The sequence below is a fragment of the Sciurus vulgaris genome (assembly GCF_902686455.1).
Source record: "Sciurus vulgaris genome assembly, contig: HiC_scaffold_611_arrow_ctg1, whole genome shotgun sequence".
Classification (NCBI taxonomy): domain Eukaryota; kingdom Metazoa; phylum Chordata; class Mammalia; order Rodentia; family Sciuridae; genus Sciurus; species Sciurus vulgaris.
The window spans coordinates 2,407,103-2,433,616 of NW_027632409.1; the positions used below are offsets into that span (position 1 = coordinate 2,407,103).

Genomic DNA, 26,514 nt, shown 5'->3' on the forward strand with positions numbered 1-26,514 from the left:
TATTGGTCTCAAATTTTCTTTCCTTGATGAGTCTCTGTCTGGTTTAGGTATCAATGTGATATTGGCTTCATAGAATGAGTTTGGGAGGGTTCCCTCCTCTTCTATTTTTTGGAATACTTTGAGAAGTATTGGAATGAGCTCTTCTATAAAGGTTTTGTAGAACTCGGCTGAGAACCCATCAGGTCCCAGACTTTTCTTTGTTGGTTGGTTTTTGATGACTTCTTCTATTTCAGTACTTGAAATTGGTCTATTTAAATTGTGTGTGTCCTCCTCGTTCAGTTTAGGCAATTCATATGTCTCTAGAAACCTGTTCATGTCTTTGAAATTTTCTATTTTGTTGGAGTATAGATTTTCAAAATAGCTTCTAATGATGTTTTGTATTTCAATCCTGTCTGTTGTGATGTTTCCTTGTTCATTCTGAATTTTAGTGATTTGGGTTTTCTCTCATCTTCTCTTTGTTAGTGTGGCTAAAGGTTTATCAATTTTGTTTATTTTTTCGAAGAACCAACTATTTATTTTGTCAATTTTTTGTATTGTTTCTTTTGTTTCAAATTCAGTGATTCAGCTCTGAGTTTAACTATTTCCTGTCTTCTATGACTTTTGGTGCTGGTCTTTTCTTCTTTTTCTAGGGCTTTGAGCTATAGTGTTAGGTCGTTTATTTGTTGAGTTTTACTTCTTTTATTAAATGTATTCCATGAAATAAAATTCCCTCTAAATACTGCTTTCATAGTGTCCCAGAGATTTTGATATGATGTTTCTTTGTTCTCATTTACCTCTAAGAATTTTTTAATTTCCTTCCTAATAGCTTCTGTAATCCATTCCTTATATAATAGCATATTGTTTAATCTCCAGATGTTGGAATAGTTTCTGTGTTTTACTCTTTCATTTATTTCTAACTTCAATCCATTATGATCTGATATAATACAAGGTAGTGTCTCTATCTTCTTGTATTTGCTAAAATTAGCTTTGTGGCATAATATATGCTCTATTTTAGAGAATTATCCATGTGCTGCTAAGAAGAAAGTGTATTCGCTCTTGGTTGGATGGTATATTCTATAAATGTCCGTTAAGTCTAAATTATTGATTGTGTTATTGAGATCTATGGTTTCTTTGTTCAATTTTTTCCTGGAAGATCTGTCCAGTGGTGAGAGAGGCGTGTTAAAATCACCTAGTATTATTATCTTATGTTCTATTTGGTTTCTGAAATTGAGAAGGATTTGTTTGTCATACATGGATGAGTCACTGTTTGGGGCATAGAAGTTTATGACTGTTTTATCTTGCTGATTTATGCTTCCTTTAAGCAGTATGAAATGACCTTCTTTATCCCTTCTGAATAACTTTGGATTGAAGTCCACATTATCTGAAATGAGGATGGATACTCCAGCTTTTTTGCTGAGTCCATGTGCATGGTATGTTTTTCCCCATCCTTTCACCTTTAGTCTATGGGTATCTGTTTCTATGAGGTGAGTCTCTTGTAGGCAACATATTGTTGGATCCTTTTTTTAAATCCATTCTGCAAATCTATGTCTTTGATTGATGAATTCAGGCCATTAACATTCAGGGTTATTTTTGAGATATGATTTGTTTTCCCGGTCATATGGTTCATTTTTTAAATTTTATTTATTTATTTATTTGACACTACTTGGTTCCTCCTTGATTTGACAATTCCTTTAGGATAATTCCTCCCTTTGCTGATTTGCTTCTTTGTTTTTCATCTCTTCCTCATGGAATATTTTGCTGAGAATGTTCTGTAATGCTGGTTTTCTTTTTGTAAATTCTTTTAGCTTTTGTTTATCATGTAAGAATTTTATTTCATCATCAAATTTGAAGGTAAGTTTTGCTGGGTATAAGATTCTTGGTTGGCATCCATTTTCTTTCAGGGCTTGAAAAATGTTGTTCCAGGACCTTCTAGCTTTTACGGTCTGGATTGAAAAATCTGCTGATGTCCGTATTTGTTTCCCCCTGAATGTAATTTGGTTCTTTTGTCTCACAGCCTTTAAAATTCTGTCTTTATTTTGTATGTTAGATATTTTCATTATAATGTGCCTTGGTGTGGGTCTGTTGTAATTTTGTGTATTTGGAGTCCTATAAGCCTCTTGAACTTGATTTTCTATTTCATTCTTCAGATTTGGGAAATTTTCTGATATTATTTCATTGAATAGATTGTTCATTCCTTTGGTTTGTTTCTCTAGGCCTTCCCCAATCCCAATAATTCTTAAATTTGGCCTTTTCATGATATGCCATAATTTTTGTAGATTCTGTTCATGATTTCTTACCATCTTCTCTGTTTGTTCAACTTTGTTTTCAAGGTTAAATATTTTGTCTTCAATTTCTGAGGTTCTGTCTTCCAGGTGTTCTATCCTACTGGATATGCTTTCTATGGAGTCCTTAATTTGGTTGATTGTTTCCTTCATTTCAAGGATTTCTGTTTGTTTTTTTTTTTAATATCTCTAATTCTATTGAAATGATCTTTTGCTTTCTGTATTTGCTCTTTTAACTGTCTATTGGTGCGATCATTCAATGTCTGCATTTGCTCTTTCATCTCATCATTCAGTGCCTGCATTTGCTCCTTCATCTCATCGTTTGCTTCCCTGATCATATTAATTATGTACATTCTGAACTCCTTTTCTGTCATTTCTTCTACCATGCTGTCTTTGGGTTTTATTAATGTAACATCTAGATTTGTTTGTGACATTTTCTTTCCTTGTTTTCTCATATTGTTCAGGTATCAGTGGACCACTGAGATATTGCAGATTTCCTCTATTGACTTACAATGACCTTGAAGATTTCTATATATATCCCTTCTTAGCCTTCAGTAGGCTGAAATCTTGGAGGAAGTTAATAATGCGGTGCTCCACAAGGAAGCTGCCTCTCTAGGAGTGGTGGCCTTCAGGTGGGGTATATTCCCTGCTAGAGGGCAGAGGTGCCTCCACTTGTTGACCAATGGTCATCCAAAGGGGAACTAGGCTGTGGGCTGAGGCAAGGCCTGTTTGGGCCTGTGTCTCTGGTTTTACTGTCCTTGTGGGGAAACCTCACCCGGCAGTGAAGATTCACCTGGTGGGGAGGTCTCGCTTGTCAGTTCCCCTCATAGAGGTTCCCCTCAATTTACAGCTACCGCCTGGGCTGGGCTGCCTTCCTCTGCAAAATTCCCAGGGGCCCGGCCCTACCTCCTGGGCCTGGGAGCTGCACCCTTCACAGATGAATCTCCTTAGACTGCCCTTCCTCAGAGAATCTGCCCGCAGTCCTGGAACCTTTGCTCCACCCCTAAGCATGTCTCTCTGGGGCTCTTCCACCAATAAGCTTCCTAGATCCTGGGACCCTGCTCTGCACCTAATCGCCTGGCTATGTGGCCCCTCCTTTGAGCAGCCACCTGGGGTCCTGTACAATCACTCTGAGTCCCAGAGACCCACCGCACTCCTCTTCCTCCAGACAGCCATCCAGTATTCCGGTGTGGTCACTAGGAGTCCAAGCAACTCACTGCATGCCTCCTCCTCCCACCAACTGCCGGTAGCCCTGGGCAATCACTCCGAGTCGAAGTGACCCACCCCGTTCCTCCTCCTCCTCCAGGTAACCCCCCGGGTGTTCAGGAGCACTCGCTCTGAGTAGCTCTGAATCCACATGACCCGCTGCATGCCTCCTCTGGGCAGCTGCCCGGAGCTCTGGTGCGGCCACTGGAGACCAAGAGACCCACCATGTTCCTCCTCCAGGCAGCCCCCCTGTGTTCAGGAGTGGTCGCTTTAATTCCAAACAACTCACCAATCGCCTCTTCCTCTGAGCAGCTGCCTGGAGCTCTAATGCAGTCACTGCAAGTCCAAACGACCCGCTGTGCTCCTCCTCCTCCTCCTCCTACTCCTCAGGGCAGGCCCCGGTGTTCAGAAGTGGTCTGAGTCCAAAAGCTCACCACACAGCTCCTCCTCTGGCAACCACCTGTAGCTCTAGTGCAGTCACTCCGAATCCAAGTGGCCATGCTCCTCCTCATCCTCCTCAGGGCAGGCCCCGGTGTTCTGAGTCCACAGAGCTCTCCTCACCGCTCCTCTCCTGGGCAGCCACCGGAGCCCCAGTGGTTGCTCTGAGTCCCAGCGCTGTGCTGAGCGGCCTCCTCTATGACACTCCCAGTTGTCTGAGTTCACTGCTCCAGCAGGGGAGGGGAGTCTCGCCGGGCAGCTCTACTTCACAAAGTTCCCTGGGTCCGGGACTACCGTCCCATCCGGGATGCCACGCCAACAGGAGAGACTCACCTGGCTGCTTTGAGTTGGTCCCAAGTCTCTCAATATCTCCTCTTTTGAATCCTGAGTCCTGGAGCAACATGAAATGCAGCCACCCTCTAGACCGCCATCTTGAAATGCCGACTCATAATCCCTTTTCTAAACTGATTTTCAACTACATATCTGGACTAATAACTAAATACTCTGGATTAGATTTCTCAATTGCCAAAATTTTATAACAGCAATAGTTTAACAAAGCAATTCCTATCCAAATAAACTAAACCAGTACTCAATTTTGCATAAAGTATTGCTTAAATGCATAAATAGTGGAATTACTTTATTTTTAAGCAGATTTTAATGAGACAATATAAAATCTACAAATTTGAAGAAAATAGATTGGATTTAATACCTTGTTACAATTTCAATAACAGAAATCACAAAGTTCTTTCCTGAAATGTAACTCAAAGACAGTTCTTGTAAATGCCTCAAGCCACTTTTAAGTGTCTGAGGAAGGGCAATACTGCAAAAATCAGCTTACATGTCATTTAATCAAGTTTTTTGGTCAAAATCTTTGAAGGTTTTAATTTTAACGCTTTAGGACTGCATGAAAATCTACTTAAAATTCTTTAAAAGCACTTGCATTTACTTCGAATTCATTCAAAAACCATGACAGCATTAACTGTCTCAGCTAAAAATTACAACACATTTTTAAATCAATATCAGTAGGTTTCCAAAGGAGCCAGTTCTAAATATTAAGTGCACATATATGTAGTCTACAGTTTCCTTGAAGGTTCAAGTATTTCAATTGATAGATTTGGAGTAGGTGTATTTTAGGTATCTGGCTTTGTGACCAAATAGATTTAGTCATGGATATGATGGTGTTCCATCACTCATTACACAAACCACACAGCACATCCCTGCCGCCATCTCTGACAGACAGTTTCAAAGGAAATCACTTTAAGATACCTTATTTTTACATTGCCATACAACAGGGAAGAAACCTGTCTTTCCTCACTAAAAATGAGGTATGTTCACTGAGAAGAACACAGAAGAAGGGAGTCAATATTCACATTGCAATATATAAAATTTTGTGCTCTAATGAAATTCTTTGTAGTTCTACCAAGAGTAAGTCAATAAAAGTATCTTTCTTTAGCAGTTTGGTTACACTTTCTTTGACATAAACCATTTATGTTGCATATCAAATTGATGAAAATTGTGTGGCAGTTTATAGTACAGATTTTCTTTACTTATCCTCCTTACATCTACCACTAAAATGAATAGACAACTAGAAGCACAAGTAATGAATGTTTAAAATGTCATGGCTATTATCAATTGTCACTTTATTTCTGCTACAAAATTCAGCAGAAAATATACTGCAACAATCTAGTGTAAAACAAATCTTATCTTTAACAAAATAACATGGTACAGGACTTTTGAAAATATTCATAATTTATCACAACAGTGACAAAGAAAAATTCAATTCTATCATCAGGTCCAAACTGAAGTTTTTGAGGTAGTAGAGACAGATGACACAAACGTTTAAAATAAAAAAAAAAAAATCCTAAGGAAATATAATCAATTTGTTTCAAACATAAAAATCAATACCTTTTGAAAAGGGCACAGGAAAGCTACATATTTTAAGAAAAGAAGGAGCTCTAAAATTTACTTTGTGACTATACAGGAGGTGTAAAGATTATAGAAGAGCACTTTGGTTAATTATTTTCTGTGGCTCTATCCATTCATAAATGAGTCTCTATGCATAAAGAAGCTCACTGAGAGTAAAGATTACCAAATATATTTCAGATCTAAAATAAAATTATCCAAGTTGTGGTCCTTTTATTCAAATGGTAAATACATCCATCCAACAAGTACAAATATCTTTTTTTAAAATTTATTTTTATTGTAAACAAATGGGATACATGATGTTTCAGTTTGTACATGGGGTAACAGCATACCATTTGCATATTCATATATTTACACAGAGTAATGATGTTTGATTCATTCTGTTATTTTTTTCCTTCCCCCCTACCCCTCCCACCTCTCTATTCCCTCTATAGAGTCCCTCTTTCTTCCATTCTTGTACCGCTCCCACCCCCCATTAAGTGTCATCATCCGCTTATCAGTGAGATCATCCCTCTTTTGGATTTTTGAGATTGGCTTATCTCACTTAACATGATATTCTACAATTTCATCCATTTCCCCGCAAATTCCATAATTTTATTATTCTTTATAGCTGAATAATATTCCATTGTATATATATACCACTGTTTCTTTATGGATTCATCAATTGAAGGACATCTAGGTTGGTTCCATAGTCTGGCTATTGTGAATTGAGCCGCTATGAACATTGATGTGACTGTATCTCTGTATTGTGTTGATTTTAAGCCCTTTGGGTATAGGCCAAGGAGTGGGATAGCTGGGTCAAATGGTAGGTCCATTCCAAGTTTTCTAAGGAATCTCCACATTACTTTCCAGAGTGGCTGCACTAATTTGCAGTCCCACAAGCAATGTATAAGTGTACCTTTTTCCCCACATCCTCTCCAACACTTATTGTTGCTTGTATTCTTGATAAATTCCATTCTAATTGGGGTGAGATGGAATCTTAGTGTAGTTTTGATTTGCATTTCTCTTATTACTAAAGATGTTGAACATTTCTTCATATGTTTGTTGATTGCTTGTACATCTTCTTCAGTGTCTGTTCATTTCCTTAGCCCATTTGTTGATTGGGTTATTTGTATTCTTGGTGTAGAGTTTTTTGAGGTCTTTATAGATTCTGGAACTTAGTGCTCTATCTGAAGAATGAGTGGCAAAGAATTTCTCCCACTCTTTAGGCTCTCTCTTCCCGTTGCTGATAGTTTCCTTTGCTGGGAGAAAGCTATTTAGTTTGAATCTATCCCAGTTATTGATTCTTGCTTTTATTTCTTGTGCTATGGGAGTCCTGTTAAGGAAGTCTGATCCTAAGCCAACAAGGTGAAAATTTGGACCTACTTTTTCTTCTATAAGACACAGGGTCTCTGGTCTGATTCTGAGGTCCTTGATCCATTGTGAGTTGAGTTTTGTGCATGGTGAGAGATAGGGGTTTAGTTTTATTCTGTTGCACATGGATTTCCAGTTTTCCCAGCACCATTTGTTGAAGAGGCTATCTTTTCTCCATTGCATATTTTTGGCACCTTTGTTTAGTATTAGAAAATTGTATTTATTTAGGTTTGTGTCCATGTCCTCTATTCTGTACCATTGATCTTCTGTCTATTTTGGTGCCAATACCATGCTGTTTTTGTTACTATTGTTTTGTAGTAAGTTGAAGTACTGGTATTGCTATACCCCCTGTTTCATTCTTCCTGCTAAGGATTGCTTTAGCTATTCTGGGTTTCTTATTTGTCCAGATGAATTTCATTATTGCTTGCTCTATTTCTGTGAGGTCCGTCAATGGGATTTTAATTGGAATTGCATTGAATCTGTATAGCACTTTTGGTAGTATGGCCATTTTGACAATATTAATTCTGCCTATCCATGAACATGGGAGATCTTTCCATCTTCTAACGTCTCCCTTAATTTCTTTCATCAATGTTTTGTAGTTTTCATTGTAGAGATCTTTTACCTCTTTGGTTAGATTGATTCCCAAGTATTTTATTTTTCTTGAGGATATTGCAAATGGAGTGTTTTCTACATTTCCCTTTCTTCTGTTTCATCGCTTGCGTATAAAAATGCTATAGATTTATGCGTGTTGATTTTATAGCGTGCTATTTTGCTGAATTCATTGATGAGGTCTAGAAGTTTTCTGGAGAAGGATCCTCTAAATATGGAATCATGTCACCCGCAAATAGTGACAGCTTAAGTTTCTCTTTTCCTATTCGTATCCCTTTAATTTCTTTAGTCTGCCTAATTGCTCTCGGGAGACTTTGGGGAAAATATTGAATAGAAGTGGTGAAAGAGGGCATCCCTGTCTTGTTCCCATTTTTAAAGGGAATTGTTTCAGTTTTTCTCCATTAAGAATGATGTTGGACATGGGCTTAGCATAAATAGCCTTGATAATGTTCAGATATGTTCCTGCTATCCCTATTTTTTTTCTAGTGTTTTCAGCATGAAGGGGTGTTGTATATTGTCAAATGCTTTTCCTGTGTCAATTGAAATAATCATATGATTCTTATCCTTAAGTCTATTGATATGATGGGTTACATTTATTGATTTACAAATGTTGAACAATCCTTGCTTTCCAGGAATGAACCCCACTTGATCGTGGTGCACAATTTTCTTAATATGTTTTTGGATATGGTTTGCCAATATTTTGTGAAGGTTCTGTGCATGTGTATTGATCAAGGATATTGGTCTAAAATTTTCTTTCCTTGATGTATCTTTTCCTGGTTTGTGTATGAGGGTGATATTAGCTTCATAGAATGAATTCAGTAGGATACCCTCCTTTTCAATTTTCAGAAATACTTTGAGAAGTATTGGAATGAGTTCTTCTTTGAAGGTCTTGTAGAACTAAGCTGAGAATACATCTGGTCCTGGGCTTTTTTGGATGGTAGATTTTTAATGGCTTCTTCTATGTCATTGCTTGATATTGATCTGTTTAAATCATGTATGTCCTCCTGGTTCAGTTTGGGAGAGCATATGTCTCTAGAAATTTGTCAATGTCTTTGGTACTTTATATTTTGTTGGAATACAGATTTTCAAAGTAGCTTCTCATTATGTTCTGTATCACAGTGGTGTCTGTTGTGATATTTCCTTTTGCATCATGTATTTTAGTAATTTGAGTCTTCTCTCTCCTTCTCTTTGTTAGTGTGTCTAAGGGTTTATTTTGTTTACTTTCTTAAAGAACCAACTTTTTTTTATGTCATTTTTTTGAATAGTTTCTTTTGTTTCAGTTTCACTGATTTCAGCTCTGATTTTAATTATTTCCTGCCTTCTACTACTTTTGCTGTTATTCTGTTCTTATTTTTCTAGGGCTTTGAGCTGTAATGTTAGGTCATTTAATTGTTGACTTTTTATTCTTTTCTGGAATGCGCTCCATGCAATGAATTTTCCTCTTAGTACCGCTTTCATAGTGTCCCAGAGATTTTGATATGTTGTATCATCATTCTCATTGACCTCTAAGAAACTTTCATCTCCTCCCTGATGTTTTTTGTTATCCATACTTCATTCAATAGCGTATTATTTAGTCTCCAAGTCTTGGAGTAATTTCCTTTTTTTACTGTGTAATTGACTTCTACTCTCAGTCCATTACGATCTGATAGAACACAAGGCAGTATTTCTATTTTTTTGCATTTCCTAAGGGCTGCTTTGTGGTATAACATATGGCCTATTTTCGAGAAGATTCCATGTGCTGCTGAGAAGAAAGTGTATCCGCTCGTTCCTGGATGGAATATTCTATATATGTCTATTAAGTCTAGGTTATTGATTGTGTTATTGAGTTCTATGGTTTCTTTGGTTGGATTTTGTTTGCAAGATCTATCTAGTGGTGGCAGCAGTGTGTTAAAGTCGCCCAGAATTATTGTGTTTGGTCTATGTGATTCTTGAAAGTGAGAAGGATTTGTTTGATGTACAGAGATGCACCATTGTTTGGGGTATAATTATTTACTATCGTTATGTCTTCCTGATTTATGGTTCCCTTAAACAGTATGTCCTTCTTTATCCCTTCTGACTAACTTTGGCTTGAAATCCACTTTACCTGATATAAGGATGAAAACTCCATTTTTTTTACTGAGTCCATGTGTAGGGTAGGTTTTTTCCCATTCTTTCACCTTTAGTCTGTGGATGTCTTTTTCGATGAGATGAGTCTCTTGCAGGCAGCATTTTGTTGGGTCTTACTTTTTAATCCATTCTGCCAGTCTATGTTTTTTGATTGATGAGTTTAGGCCATTAGCATTCAGGGTTATTTTAAGAAATGATTCATATTCCCAGTCATTTGGCTTATTTTTGGTTTTTAAGTTGGCTTGGTTTCTCCTTTGATTGGTTTTTCTCTAAGATAGTTCCTCCGTTTGCTGACCTCCATTGTTGTTTTTCATTTCCTCCTCATGGAATATTTTGTAGAGAACATTCTGTAGTGCAGGCTTTCTATTTGTAAATTCTTTTAACTTTTGTTTATCATGGAAGCATTTTATTTCATCTTCAAATCTGAATGTTAGTTTTGCTGGGTATAGGATTCTTGGTTGGCAACCATGTTCTTTCAGGGCTTGAAATATGTTGGTCCAGGCCCTTCTAGCTTTTAGAGTCTGGGTTGAGAAGTCTGCTGCTATCCGAATTGGTCTCCCCCTATTTATAATCTGATGCTTTTGTCTCGCGGCATTCAAAATCCTATGTTTATTTTGAATGTAAGGCATTTTCATTATAATGTGCCTTAGTGTGGATCTGTTGTGATTCTGTGCATTTGGTGTTCTGCAAGCCTCTTGTATTTGTTTTTCCATTTCATTCTTCAGGTTTGGAAAATTTTCTGATATTATTTCATTAAATAGATTGTTCATTTCTTTGGTTTGTATCTCTGTGCCTTCCTCAATCCCAATAATTCTTAAATTCAGTCTTTTCATGATGTCCCATAGTTCTTGGAGATTCTGTTCATGATTTCTTGCCATCTTCTCTGTTTGGGTGACTACATTTTCAAGATTAAATATTTTTTCTTCATTGTTGAGGTTCTGTCTTCCAAGTGATCTTGTTTGTTGGTGATGCTTTCCATTGAGTTTTTTATTTGGTTTATTGTCTCTTTCATTTCAGGATTTCCATTTGTTTTTTTTTTTGTTTGTTTGTTTGTTTGTTTGTTTTTTTGAGAATCTCTATCTCTTTGTTGAAATGATCTTTTGCTTCCTGGAGGTGCTCTTTCAGCTCATTGGTATTATCATTCATTGCCTGCATTTGCTCTCTTATCTCATCCTTTGCTTCCTGAATCAACTTAATCATGTATACTCTGAAGTCCTTTTCTGGCATTTCTTCTAATATACTGTCATTAGATTCTATTACTATAGAACCTAGATTTGTTTGGATCATTTTCTTCCCTTGTTTTTTCATGTTGCTCATGTATCTTCCCCTCTAGTGCTGCAGATCTGGGGTATTGCAGATTTTCTCCTATAGGCTTATAGTGGCCCTATAGGTTTCCAAAACCCTTTCTTTAAGGGGAGATCAGTATTAGCAGTTGCCAAATCAGACACTATGCAATCCTAGACCAAATAGCCCCTATGGGGACAATAACAATATCGTCATAATAAACAAAATGTTTTCAAATGTTATCTTCGGTACAACAAACAGGTTTACAATAATGTCTCCAGTTTCTAATGGAGGACAAAGACGATGCAGAGGGATGAAAAATATGGCTGTTAATGGGATAATAAAGGAATATACAGAAGTTCTAGAAAATAGAAAGGGTAAGAGTGTAATCAAAAGAAATCAGATGTTAGCATGTAAATACGGGAGAAAGCATCTCTGAGGGAACAGGTAAACAGAAGGAAAAAAAGCAAGAAAAGTAAAGAAATTAAAATATAAATATTTTTTTAAAAAGGAGAAAAAAGAAAATCTACTGCGCAACAGTTATATACTAAAGAAAACTCCCAGTGTTCAGTAGCCTGATGTATGAGAGTTACCTGACAATGAGCTTCAAGCCTCCAGCAGGTGTATCAGGATGGGATTTGCCCCACCCAAAGATGGGAGCTATGGCTTTCAGGATTATCCAAGATGGCTGCTCTGGCTTTCAAATGTGTTGGCAAATGGGGAGCTGCATCTCAGGGGTGGATGTGGTCAGCTGGAGGTCCCAGAGACAGGATGCAGTTGGTCCGGCAGTGGTCCTGGAGGTTGGGTGTGTTTGGTGTGGTTGTGGGATACAGGAGGCTGGGTGCAATCAGTTGGTTTGGGTTCCAGTTGATAGGGCACAGTCAGTTGGTCTGGGGGTCCTGGCAGCAGGGAGCAGTCAGTTGATTTGAGGGCCCCAGATGCAGGGAGTGATTGGTTGGGCTGAGGGATCCTGGAGATGGGACTCAGTCAGTCTGGCCAGGGATCCTACAGGGCCTGGCTGTTGTCTCAAAATGGCAGCAGCCATGTGTAATCAAACCTGCAGGTACTGTAACAGTGAACTTCCAGGCAGCAGCAGGCAGCTGGTTCTCCACTGGTCATCTTTGTTCAGTCTACTGGCAGCTGTCGGAGGATCAGGAGGTGAACCTCAAGCGTTGGGTGATGGATAGGGGTAAGGCAGGTGATAGACAGGCGAGAGGCAGGCAAAAGGCTGATGATAGATGCCTGACAGTGAGCAATCTGCTCTCAAAAAAGCATCGATGTGCTTGCAGATTGCAGGTGATCACAGCAGACAAATGGGATAAAGAGCAGGGGATCGATAACCAGCAAAAACTGCCTCATCGAGAAACAGATATCCTCTGCTTGAATCTGGTGTTGCAGAGTGACAGGGAACACAGCCTCCCTCTAGACCGCCATCTTGGATCTCTCAAATATCTTTAAAGGGACCAAAATTAATGTGCATTTATCATATTCCTTCAATCGTTTGAGAAGGTCTATTGCTTATAACAAGATTAGTTATTATTCCATTTTAATACAGATATGTCAGGAGTATGTAAGCACAAGTACACCTGAAATACACCAGTGTTTAAAATTTTATTTCACACCATGCAAGGTCAATTACGATACTTTAAAGAATAACAAGAACTATAAGCTGCAATTTTACATTTATACATTGGAAGTGTTCATTTTCAAAAGCTGAACATAATTACCATATTGTCTGTAACAATTAAGCTTCAATTCAACTGCTTATACAGATAAATTTTACTATGAAAAACAATGATTTTTATCTGGCCACATTCTATGATGCTAATTATTTGACTAACAGATCCTTTGGGAGAACTAAATGATTCAATCTTTTTCACAGTATCTATGCCATCCCTAACAAACCCAAATACTACATGCTAAAAGTCCAAATGTTCTGCTTTGTTCAATGTTATAAAAAAATGGAGAATTATTAGTATTTGGGCCTCAATTGGCCATAGAGAGTAAGCCAGGACCAGTATGTTAAACATCAAAGTTCTCATCTTCCAATTTATCTCCATAAATGGACTGTCCTCCTGTTCCATCACATTTTGTGATATCTCCCTGCTGAAAGAAAGATTTCAATTAATAGGAATTCTGAGTAAAACAATAAATATACATAGAAGTTGTCACTATAGGCTAAATCCTGACTACCCAGTTTATTTAAGAATGCATTTTGAAATTAAATACTTATTTGTGAATGAAGATAAAAAATGAAAAGTCCATTTTTCCACCCTTAGGTTCCACCATGGTTCAGGTGTTAGAAATTTAGACCCTTTTAAGCTTCAAAGTTCTGGGCAGAATTAGGAAACCAGTGGCAATGACAACTCTTATTTGGGAAAGCTAAAGAAATCTTAAGAAAACTACATGATGAGGTCAAGAAGAAAGCCACAAATTCCCCAAGTTACTGTGGTGTACAGTCTTTTAATTTCAATTACAACAGGTAGTTAGTACTTACTTGGCAAACAAAATCTAGAATTACTCTGTGAAAAATGGAGTTCTTAAAACCAAAGCCCTTCTCTCCAGTGCAGAGTGCTCTGAAGTTCTCAGCAGTTCAAGGAACAACATTTGGAAGTAATTCAAATGTTCACTATCTGCACAAACATCAAAAAATACCACAGGATTTGTCTCCTTTGATAACTCTGCTGCCAGAGTTACCTCTCCTTTCTGGAGTTTCCATAAATTTTGCTGAAATTCTTCAAATTTTTCTTAAAAGACTCAGCCATTTCTTTTGTTTTAAATCTCACTGCAAGTTGTTCCACTTTTGCTTCTCTATCTATTGGAAAAAGAAGTGATCAGAATATTAACATAAGTTATAAATTGTTTTATGTTTCTTATAGGTTTTAGAAAAGTCCAAAAGGGAAAGAAAATTAGCATTTAAAGTTAGAAAATCACCACCATAATCTGAAGCAGTCCAAACTAAAGTTTTATTTGAAATATTTAGGGTTTTCAATCCCATTGTTTTGGTGATAACATGGTTTGCACACACATTAAATATCTGGTCTCTTCTCATTAGGATCTGATAGTAATTCTTCATTGTATGTCAAATAATCTTTACATCTCTAACACCTTGCTCCTTCTACTGACTGACATCTCTATCCCACCTATAAAGTTTGGCTCACTTTAAACAAAATTTCTTCATTTCATAGGTAGAAGATTTTACTTCTACCTATGAAAAAAGATGACCTCATCTGTAAGCTGATGCTTATATTTCCAAAACAAATTTCAAAAAGCCAAATTTTTAAACAGATTTTTCCTGTAAGGACATTAATAGATTTTACTTTACAGGTTAAGAGCCTTCAAAAAGTGCTGGTTCTTGAAAAGAAATACTAACTACTGATTGAGTTTGAAAAATGACAAAATAATTTTCTAAAACAACATTCTTGTCCAAAAACTGTTAAAGATTACTTTTTACTGAAATGACTTTGGCAAGTATGGAAATTACTTTATCCCCAGAATTACAGTATGAAAACAAATATGATATTCTTAAAACATAAGAAAAATATATTTCTTCCCAACAATTACATATACTAATTACAAAGCAAAATCTATATACAAATTTTAAAAGAGGGCTCAGGTATAATCTGAAATAGAGCACTTGCATAGCATGTCTGAGGTCCTTGGGTTCAATCCCTAGCACTGCTAAAACAAAACAAACAAACAAAAAAAAAAATAAGGAAAAAAACCTGAAGTATACTTAAAAGTAGAATGCCTAAGCCTGGAACAGTGGTACATGTTTGTAATCCCATCAAGTATAGAGGCAGACGCAGGATTTCAAGTTGAAGGTCAGCCTCAGCAATTTAGTGAGAACCTAAGCATCTTAGAAAGACCCTGTTTCAAAATAAAAAAAAAATAAAGAACTAAGCATGTAGCATAGTGACAAAGTACTCCTGGGTTAAACCCCTAGTACCAAAACCAAAAATAAATAAATAAATAAACAAACAAAAACACAGGTGTCTAACAAATAGAGCTACTACTTCAGATTATAAGTGTTCTGAAAGAAACAACCATAGTCCTAACAAATCAATCCAGGGTAAGTTTTCAGCTTAAAATGAAAATTAAGTAATTAGTAAAATTTTCAGTCCCTGACATTTACTTCTGGTAATGATACTATTGGTTCATAATATCTTCACTATGAACTACTTCTTCAACATTACCATCTTCATCTTCACCAGCTTTACTGATTGTCTGTGTTTCAAACACAGTTGCTCCAGTATTTGTCCACTGGAAATTTTTATCTGAGAAAAAAATGAGGATATGTAAAACACATAATCTACTTTTTAAAGGTTTTTAAAATCCTGCTCTTAGATTATTAGTGCAACATTACCATTTTCTACAAATAAAACATCTATTAAAAATGTTTAAAATAAGCCATGTAGGGTGGCTGGTGAGGCAGAGCTAGAGAACTAAAATTTCAAAGACAGTCTCAGAAATTTGGTGAAGTTTTAAGTAACTTAGTAAGTCTGTGTCTTAAAATAAAAAAGGCTGGGAATGAAGCTCAGTAAAGCATCCCTGGGTTCAATCCCAGAACCACCACACTTGGCTTGTAGATTCTGTTTTAGTTTCCTTTCTAGTAGACAAATCTACAGGTTTGTCCACACTCCAGGGGAAACAGATAATGAACTAATAGGTTTGGTAGTAGAATCACGTTCTTCAGATTTACAGAAAAATGCTGCAGTAACTTCAGTTCCACCTGTGTACACACGGTCAGTTGTGCTAGTTATTTCCTCACTCTGGGATCTCTGCACAGAGAAAGTAACAAAGTAGTATGCCATTAAACACTGACTTATACCTCTCATGCACAAGGCCCTGGGTTCTAATCCCCAGCATCACAAAAAAAGAAGATATCACAATACTAGACCTAAAACTATACCACAGAGCAGAAGTAACAAAAATGATATGGTATTGGCACAGACCAATGATATAGAGGAGAAGACACAGAAACAAACCCACATGAATAACTCATACCAGACAAAGGAGCTAAAAACATACAAAGGAGAAAAGATAGCCTGTTCAACAAATGGTGCTTGCAAAACTATAAATCCATATGCAGTAAAATGAAATTAAATGTCTATCTCTCACCCTGCACAAAACTCAACTCAAAATGAATCAAGGACCTAGGAATTAGACCAGAGAGGCTGCACCAAATAGAAGAAAATGTAGGCTCAAATTTTTATCATGTTGGCTTAGGATCAGACTTCCTTAACAAGACTCCCAAAGCACAAGAAATCAAAGCAAGAATTAATAAATGGGATGGACTCAAATGAAGAAGCTTTTTCTCAGCAAAGGATACAATCAATAATGTGAAAAGAGAGCCTGCAGAGTGGGAGAAAATCTTTTCTACGAGTACTTCATATACAGCACTTATCTCCAAAATTTATAAAGAACTTATAAAACTTTACACCAAAAATACAAAGAAACCAATCAATAAATGGGCCAAGGAACTGGGCAGACATTTTACAGAAGACATATAGGTGATTAATAAATATATGGAAAAGTGTTCAACCTCCCTAGTAATTAGAGAAATGCAAATTAAAACAACTCTAAGATTTCATGTTAGTCCAAATAAAATGGCTATTATCAATAACACAAACAATAATAGATGTTGCTATGGATGTGGGGAAAAAGGCATACTTTTAAATTGCTGGTGGAGCTGCAAATTGGTGCAGCCACTCTGGAATGCAGTGTGGAGAATCCTCAGAAAACTTGGAATAGACCTTCCCTTTGACCCAGTTATACCACACCTCAGTTTAGACCCAAAGAACTTAAAATACATAAGCATACTACAGTAACACAGCCACATCAATGTTCATACAGCTCAATTCACAATAGCTAGATTGTGGAACCAACCTAGATGCCCTTCAATATATGAATGGATAAAGAAACTGTGTTATATACACACAATGGAATATGATTTAGCCATCAAGAAGAATAATATTATGGCATTTGAAAATAAATGGATGGATTTGGAGAATATCATGCTAAGTGAAAGAAGCCAATCCCAAAAAACCAAAGGCCCAATGTTTCCCCTGATAAGTGGAAAATGATACATAATGGGGGAGAGTGAGAGAAGAATGGAGGAACTTTAGATTATGTAGACTTGAGATTATGACAGGGAAGGGGATATGAAAAATTGTGGAATGAGACAGACATCATTACCCTATGTATATATATGATTACATGAATGATAGGAATCTACATCATGTACAACCATAGAAGCAAATTATGTACCCATTCATGTACAATGAATCAAAATGCAGTGTGTAAAAAATTTAAAAATAAATAATTTAAAATGAAAAAAAAAACAAGTTGCTATTTCTTATAAAAAATACTGACTTACAAAAAGGATCACATAACCTGTTTTACAAGAATGCAAGGAGTTGGACTTCTGGAAAGATGTAATAAACACTTCACTTTTTCTCTCCCCAAACCTACAACTAATGTCTGGACAGAAATATGCACAGCAACTCTATAGGAAACTCTGAAAGGTGGATAAGCATAGCAGACTTAAGTATCATAGAACCAGATGGGAACTCTGGTGGTGACATCCATGTGGAATTTTTATCTATCTCTCCTATATTCCAGCCTGGTATTACAATGGTTCAATGAAGTGGAACTGCCAATGGCACACACACAACAAAATCTCAAGCCAGTTAGTTCTCTTTGACCAGAGGAGTGAGTGATCATCAAATGACTTATGTGTTGGAACTATCCAAAGCAGACTTCAAAGAAGATATTATGACAATAGTCCAAGGAGAAAGGACAGCCACTCTTAAGTGAAAACAGACTTTCTCAGTAAATAAGCAATTATAAAAAAGAACCAAATGGGAATTTTACAGTGAAACTTATAGTAAGAGAAATAATTTTATAGACTACTTCATCCACCAACAGTAAAATATACATTCTTCAGAGGCTTACATGGAACATTTACCAAGAAAGACCATGTGCTAGGGCACGTGTTATGGTTCAATGGTAGAGCACTTGGTTAACAAGCATAAGGTCCTTGGATTTGCTACCCAGCACAACATAAAAATGAAAAAGAGGTCACTTAAAAGAATAGAAAACACACAAAGCATACTATCAAACCAAAATGGAATTAAACTTGAAATCATTAATGAAAATATTCACTAGAAAAAATCCAAACTATTGGGAAATTGAACATAAATAACATCAAAAAAAAGTTTCAAAAGAAATTAAAAATTCTTTGAATTGAATAAAAATAAAAATATAACCCATCAAAATTGGAGAGGTTCCATGAAAACAAGGATGTGGACCATTTAGAGCAATAAATGTATCAATTTAAAAAGATCTAAAATCAAAATCTAAACATCTACCTTGAGAAACTAGAGAAAGAGCAAAATAAACCTACAGCAAGTAGATAGAATTAAAAGATCAGAAACCAATGAAATGGGGCTGGGACTATAGCTCAGTATCAGAGCACTTGCCCCACATGTGTGAAGCACTGAGTTCAATTCTTAGTACCACACAAAAATAATAAAACAAAATAAAATAAAGGTATTCTGCTCACCTTCAAGTATAAACTATAAAAGTTTTAAAAAGAGAAATCAATGAAATGGGAAATCAACACATGAAAGAAAAAAATCAAAACCCAAAACTTCTTTTTCAAGAACAATAAAAGTTGAAAAACCTGTCACCATGCTAACCAAGAAGAGAGGAGTCACAAATTACATCACAAATGAAACAGGACTCAAAACTAATGATCTCATGGACATTAACAGTAAAAATAAGAATATCATGCACAGCACTATGTCTACAAATTTGATTTAGATTGATTCCTTAAAAGGTGCAACCTACCAAAATGCATACAAGGAGTAATAACCTCAATAGACCTGTACATGTATGTTAAAAACAGTGAATTAACAATATCTTCCAAAAAGAAAACATCAGATTCAGATGGTTCTATTAAATATTCAATAAAGAAATAACAATTTCTACAATGTCTACCAAGAAACAGAAGCAGAGGAAATGCTTCCTAACTCATCCTTTGAGGAAAGCATCACCCTAATACCCAAGTCAAATATTACCGCAAGGATAAACAGACCAGTTTCTCTCATGACAACAAAAACAAAATCCAACAACAAAATCCTCAACAAAATCAGGATAGGGGGGTGTACCTAGTGGTACGGCACATGTTAAAAAGGCTGTGGGTTCAAGAAACTATGCAACCCCACGAATGAAACAGAATCAACACTACAGCTTATAGGCACAGGCAATGACTTTCTCAATAGGACCCCAAAAGCTCAGGAAATAATGCCAAGAATTAATAAATAGGACAGCATCAATTAAAAGGCTTCTGCCCAGCAAAGGAAACAATTAGAAATGTGAAAAGAGAACCTAAATAATGGGTGAAAATCTTTGCTAGCTACTCTTCTGATAATTTATATCTAGAATATTTAAAGACTTCACACTAAGAAAAAAAATCTTACACCAAAATTTACACCAAAATACCAAATAATCTTATTAATAAATGGGCAAACAAATTAAAGACACTAAAAAAAAGAAATACAAATGGCCAACAAATATAAGAAATAAAGTTCAACATTGTTAGCAATTTGGTAATTGCAAATCAAAACTACACTGAGATTTCATTCACACCAGTCAGAATAGCAGTCATCAAGAACAAAAATAATAAATCCTGGAGAAGATGTAGAGAAAAAGGAAAAATTTACAGTGTTGGTGGGACTGCAAATTTGTAAAACCACTGTGGAACTCAGTATGAAGTTTCCTTAGAAGACTAGGCATGGAACCACCACATGACCCAGCTATACCAAACCTTGGAGTTTATTCAAGAAAATGGAACTGGAGACCCTTATATTAAGTGAAATAAGGCAAACTCAGAAGGTTAAGGATCATATGTCTCTCTCACATGCAGAAGCTAGAGAAGAAAGAAAGAAAAGGTGGAGGTGGGGGGAATCTCCTAAAAATCAAAGGGAGGTCAGCAGAGAAAAGGGGTCAAAGAGTGGGAGGTGGGGGGGAGGAGCTTGCCAGAGAGTGATATTGGCTAAATTACATTAATATATTATATGCATCTATGAATATATAACAAAAAAATCCCATTATGCACAAACTATAATTCATCAATTTTTAAAAATATGGGAGAAAAAAATCAATATATAAAATGAATTATATACCACAACCAAGTAAAATTTACTACAATGATGGAAGTCTGCATGAATATGTGAAAACTGATTACAGCAATGTATTCATAAAACAGCTGAAAGAATAATCCTAAGTTCATGTTAATAGTTACAGAAAAATCATTTGCTAATATCCAACACCATAATAAAAACTCTCCATAAATTATGAATACGGAACTCATTAAATTTGATAAAGAACATCTACCAAAAAAATTGCAGTTAACATGATATTTAACAGTGAGAAACTACCTTTCTTATTAAGAACAATAGCAAGGTATGAATATTCCCTCATATCAGAAGATATATTAGAAATTCACAAGATACACTGAAATAAAAGGTGTAAAGATATAAAGATTGGAAAGGAAAAAATAAAACTGTCAGTGTTTACTGATGATATGATTGTAAATGTAAAAATAAAAAACACAAAGAATACACAATTTCCTGGATCTGCTAAGTACTAACAAGATTATGGGGTAAAAACTGAAAACACAACAGTCAATTGCCAACTGGGTATGGTGTCACATACCTGTAATCCCCAAACGACTCAGGAAGCTGAGGTAGGATTGCCTGGGTAATTTAGCAGGACCCTATCTCAAAATAAAAGTTTAAAAAGCAACAGTGATATAGTTCTTTGATAGATCCCTTGCCTAGCCCACACAAATATCTTTTTTTCAATCCCTAGTACCACAACAATGGTACAACAATAAAATTTAAAAGAATTCTGAATTTTGAAATAATTTTTAAAAAATGAAAACAGTAATAAAAAAATAAAAGGGATACATGCAACTAAAAAGAAAATGATAAAAGTCTAACCATGACTATTACATTAATTAAATTGTAAATTGCTTATACATCAATAAAACATTATCCAATTAGATTTTTAAAGAAACTGCCAAAATTCAGTCCAAAGGAAATCATTATGATATAGGTGGTTAAAAAAAATTTACACCACACAAATACATATACTTAAGCACAAAAATATGATTGAGTTAATCTTTTTTACCAGATAAAGCAGATTCAAGAAAAATAACAAGGGATAAAGAAGGATGATCAAGACAAAGGAGTCAATTTTTCACTTCTGAAAGAGAGATGATTATAAATACACCCCTTCATAAAAACAAGAAAATAATTAACAAAGATGATCAAAATCAACTTCTTAACCAACCCTAGAAATTAACCAAATGGGGACTGGGGTTGCAGCTCAGTGGTAAAGCACCTGCCTAGCGCATATGAGGCAATGGGTTCAATTCTCAGCACTGCATATAAATAAGTAAATGACCATTGATAACTAAAAGATATTAAAAAACTCAGCCCAAACACCATATGATCAGTGGCTGATAGGGATGGAGATCAGGGATATAAGAGAGGACTTTTCAGGACAGTGAAATCACATTGTAGGACACTATAATGGTGTGCACATTATTCATTAAGTACTTGTCCAAACTCATAGAAAGTACAAGACAAGGGGGAAAAATGTAAACTATAAACTTTGGGTAGTGATGCATGAATACAGGTTCTAGGATTTTAACAAATATGCCCCCATAGTACAGGTTGTTAATGAGGGAGAAAATATCTATGTTGAGAGCAGGAGATACATGGATATCTCTGGTACCTTCCTATAAACTTAAATGTGCTGCAGAAAGTAAAGTCTACTTTTAAAAAAATCACTAGAAGGGGATCAACAGCAGATCTGACTGGCAAAAGAAATCAATAAGCTAGAGATAAATGAATTGAGATTATCTAGTGTGAGAAATCTAAAGAAAAAAGAACCAGTGAAGAAAATTTAAAAAGGTTTCAATGACCTACATGATAACCATCTAGCATATCAATGTATGCATAATGGGAAACCCAGAAGAAGAGGAAAGGATAGAATATTTGAGTAATGTCCAAAAACATCCAAAAAGTCTTTATGAACTCCAATAGAGATACAATAAATAAGATACACACTTAAATTTATCACAGATAAACTATCAAAGGCTAAATATTAAGAGAACTTTCTTGAAAGCAGAAAGTTCATTCCATACAAGGGATGCTCAGTAAGATTAATAAAGGGCTAGGCTTGTAGCTCAGTGATAGAGTGCTTGCATAGCATGTGTGAGGCACTGGCTTTGATTCTCAGAACCACATATAAATAAATAAAATAAAGATTCATCAACAAATAAAAAATAATAATTTAAAGAATTAATAGGAAAGCCCTTACAGAAATCAGAGTCAGAAAACTGGGATAGGTCTGAGGTTGTGTCTCAATGGTACAGTGCTTGCCTAGCACATGTGAGGCACTGGGTCCAATCCTCAGTACCACATTAAAAAAATAAATAAAATTATGTATATCTACAACTAAAAAAGAAAAAGAAAAGAAAACATTGGGATTACATATTCAAAGTGCTGAAAGAATGTGAACCAAGAGTTTTATATCCAACACAACTACCATTTTTAAAAAAGAGAAATTAAAGTATCACAGATAAGCAGAAACTGAAAAAACTTGTTAGCAGATCTGTCCTACAAGAAGAAATAAATGTGTCCATTAGGCTGAATTGAGAGGACATACAATGTAACTTGAATCCATACAGAACTATAAAGTAGGTAAATAATAACTCTAAGCAAAAAAAAAAAAAAAAAAAGAAAATTAGTAACTCTTTCCCTGGCATTTTATAATCATAATTTTTAAAGATGCATATTATAACAATAAGAGCAAACCAAACTTTACTGTTTTAACAGGCTAAGAAACAGAAAATAGGGCTGGGGATATAGCTCAGTTGGTAACATGCTTATCTTGCAAGCCAAAGGTCCTAGGTTTGACCCAGCACTGCAAAAAAATAAATAAATAAATAAAAAATATATTAAAAATCAAAAATTACCAAACTTACTGAATGCAGCTAGAGCAATGCTTAGAGAAAAATTTAAAACTGTACATGTTAAAAAACAATGACAATAGACCATTAATCTTCACATAATAAGAAGTTAGAAAAAGCAAATGAAATCCAAAGTAAGCAGGAGGAAGAAAATAAAAGAATCAAACAGAAAAAAATAGAGAATTTTGGAAAACAACAAAGTTAAATCAAGAGATCAACAAAGTATGAGGGCTGGGGTTGTAACTTTGTGGTGGAGTGCTTGCCTAGCATGTGTGAGGCACTGGATCTGATTCCTAGCACCACGTATAAATAAAATAAGGGTCCACTGACAACTAAAAAAAAGACTTAAAAAAAAGAAATATGAGGAGTGAAATCTGATGAAAGGCAGGCAGTCACAATTATGCTTGATAGCATTCTTGGTAACTGAAAGAATAAGCAGACAAAAAAATCATCAAAGATATGTAAGACCTGAATAACATAGTATCAACTAATTTGACCTAATTAACATTTATATAATACTCTGCACACAAATACAGCAGACTACAAAATTCTTCTCAAGTGCACATGAAACAATCATGAAAACATATCTCACTAAACTCAAACAACTAAAATTATTCAAAATATTTATGAACCATAAACTAACAATCAATAGCAATGATATGTGGAAAATCACCAAGTATTTTTAACTAATGCACAGGTCAAGAGGAATGGCAAGGACAATAAAAAAACCTTAACTGAATGAAAAGCCAAAAGATCACCACAGAAACTTGTGGGATGCAGCTAAAAAATGTTTACAGGGAAATTCTTGCATTAAATACTTGTACAAAAATTACCACTGTGGACTTGGGATGTAGCTTTGTGGTAGAGCATTTGCCTAGCACAGTAAGGCACTGGGTTTGATCCTCAGCACCACATTAACTAAATAAAAAAGATAAAATAAAATAATATAAATTAAAATAAAGTAAAATAGAATAAAATAAAGTTTAAATTCTTTTAAAAAATTGGTCTGAATTTAAGCTTCTATTTTAAGAAACTAGAAATAGCTGGGCACAGTGGCACATGCCTATAATCCTGGTGGCTTGGGAAGCTGAGAAATGAGGATCACAAGTTCAAAGACAGTCTCAGCTTTAGTAACACCCTGTCTCTAAACAAAATATGAAAAAAGTCTGGGGATGTAGATTAGTGGTTAACCGCCCCTTGGTACCATCCCTGGTAACAAATAAATAAATTAAATTAAATTTAAATTAAACAACAAAGGGCTGAGGATATGCCTCAGTGATTAAACATCCTGGGTTCAAACCCTGGTACAAAAATAATGCAAAAGAAGCCCAAGGCAAGAAGTAAACAATAAAGAACATACATCAATGAAATTTGACACAGAAATCAGACTAAATATCAATGAAGACAAAATCTATTTCTACTTGTGGAAGGGAAAATGTACTCATGAAATTGATGAACCTTAAACCAGATTAACCAAGAAAGAGCAAGGAAGACAAAAAGCAGAATATGTCTATACTGAACTTACAGATATTTAAAAGACTAAAAAGAGATTTAAAGGAACAACTCTATGCACACAAATTTGACACCAATTCTTTGAAAGACACAAATTATCAAAATTCACTCAATAACTGGTAGATAACCTGAAGAGATACCCTACAGTTCTCTATTCATTTACTGTATTTTTTAAAAAATCATCACAAAACTTCATCTTATATGATTCCTCTAGTAAAAACTGCTGATCATTCAAGGAGAAATGGCTACAATTAACACAATCTCTTTCAGAAAACAACAGTACCAGAAATATTTTCCAATTCATTTTATGATATCAGTATTAACTCTTATATGGAAGTTAAAGATAATACCAGAAAAAAAAAAAAAAACTACTGACCAATAGCCCTGATAAATATAAATCCAAAAGTTATAACAAAATTTACTCAAACCTGAATGCATATAAAATTTATAATTAATATACCATGATTGAGGCTTATTCCAGGAATGCAACGTTGGTTTCCTGAACATTCAAAAATCTATATCCTTCATAGATTTCATAAAAAGTTCCATGATTGCAATAGATGGAATAAGAAAATTTGATAAAATTGAATATCAATTTTAGGTAAAAACTTAAAGCTCTGGGTGATAATATCTTAGTGTGGTTTCATCAATAATAACAAACATATAGTCATAACTTTCCATAGAAATTTTAAGAATTAGCTTATTTATATCTTCAAAGAATCCTGGTGAAGTTTTGACTGGCACTGCACCTTAAATCTATAGCTCAACTTTGGAAAATCTAATATCCTATTTTTTGAGTGTACCAATTCATAAATAATATACCTCTCCACTTAGATTCACTCTATCTGCTAGTCACACCCACCCTTACCATTTGCTAACATTCTACAGCTTATTACATGAACAAAGTCAATGGAACCAAAAGGAAAACAATAAAGACATTCTTACCTGAGCTTCCTGAAGTTTTTGAAGTTCTGACTGAAATTCTTTCCCATTTCCATTGTCCTCATCAGTATCACCGCAGACTCCACAGAAAAATGTAGGTGGAAGCTTTAATGAATCTGCTTTTGCTTTCTCTTCAACTGTTGGCTTCTTTTCCCAATAATAACAATTCTTTCTCATTATCTGAAAAATCCATAAAGCACAAGCAAAAGAAAAGATAAAATTAGATGAAGTCCAACTACTCTACAACAATGATCAGCTTTTCACTGGGCCTCAATGTAATCCAAAGACCCAGAAAACAAGCCCTATGGATACTAATGGAGAACAAGGATCACCAAGAGACCTACTTTTTCATGTAGCATTATTATTCAAATATTTTAAATCACCAAGAACAAGATTATGTTAAAAAATAAAATCAATTATTATTGATCATCAGGTCAGGAGGTTCCTTTCAAATAGATGATTTGTTTAAAAAAATCTAATTAGTCATTTAAACTTAACATACCTGTTAGATTTTCTTCTAATGGCCTATGTTTTCCTGAGTCATCCAGATAGTTTTCCATTAAGTTTCTTGACAGCCATTTCAAAATCTTCATCTTAATGTAAAAACAAGTATTACTAATAATTAGTTTCAAGGGTTTTCCAAGCCACAAACCTAAAAATTATCTCCATTGTTTCTTTCATTTTCCATATGGAAACAGTCCATTTTGCCAATAGAAAATCCCTAAGACCTCTCCTGCTGTTGGAGTTTTCAGTTGTACTCTACTCATGTTTGAGCTGCCTTGCTCAAACTTTAGGACAGCTGTAATAAAGCTTCTAATCTCCTTTTCCCAT

At 35.3% G+C, this 26,514-nt stretch overlaps 1 long non-coding RNA gene across 1 annotated transcript; it reads right to left on the reverse strand.

Moving 5' to 3' along the window:
• Nucleotides 1–12,805: 12,805 nt before the first annotated feature.
• LOC306652828 lies at nucleotides 12,806–14,317 on the reverse strand. The gene is made up of 3 exons (XR_013761556.1): nucleotides 14,115–14,317; nucleotides 13,678–13,995; nucleotides 12,806–13,286 (listed from the first exon to the last, which is right to left on the reverse strand). It is a non-coding gene; the product is annotated as an uncharacterized lncRNA (long non-coding RNA).
• Nucleotides 14,318–26,514: the final 12,197 nt, after the last annotated feature.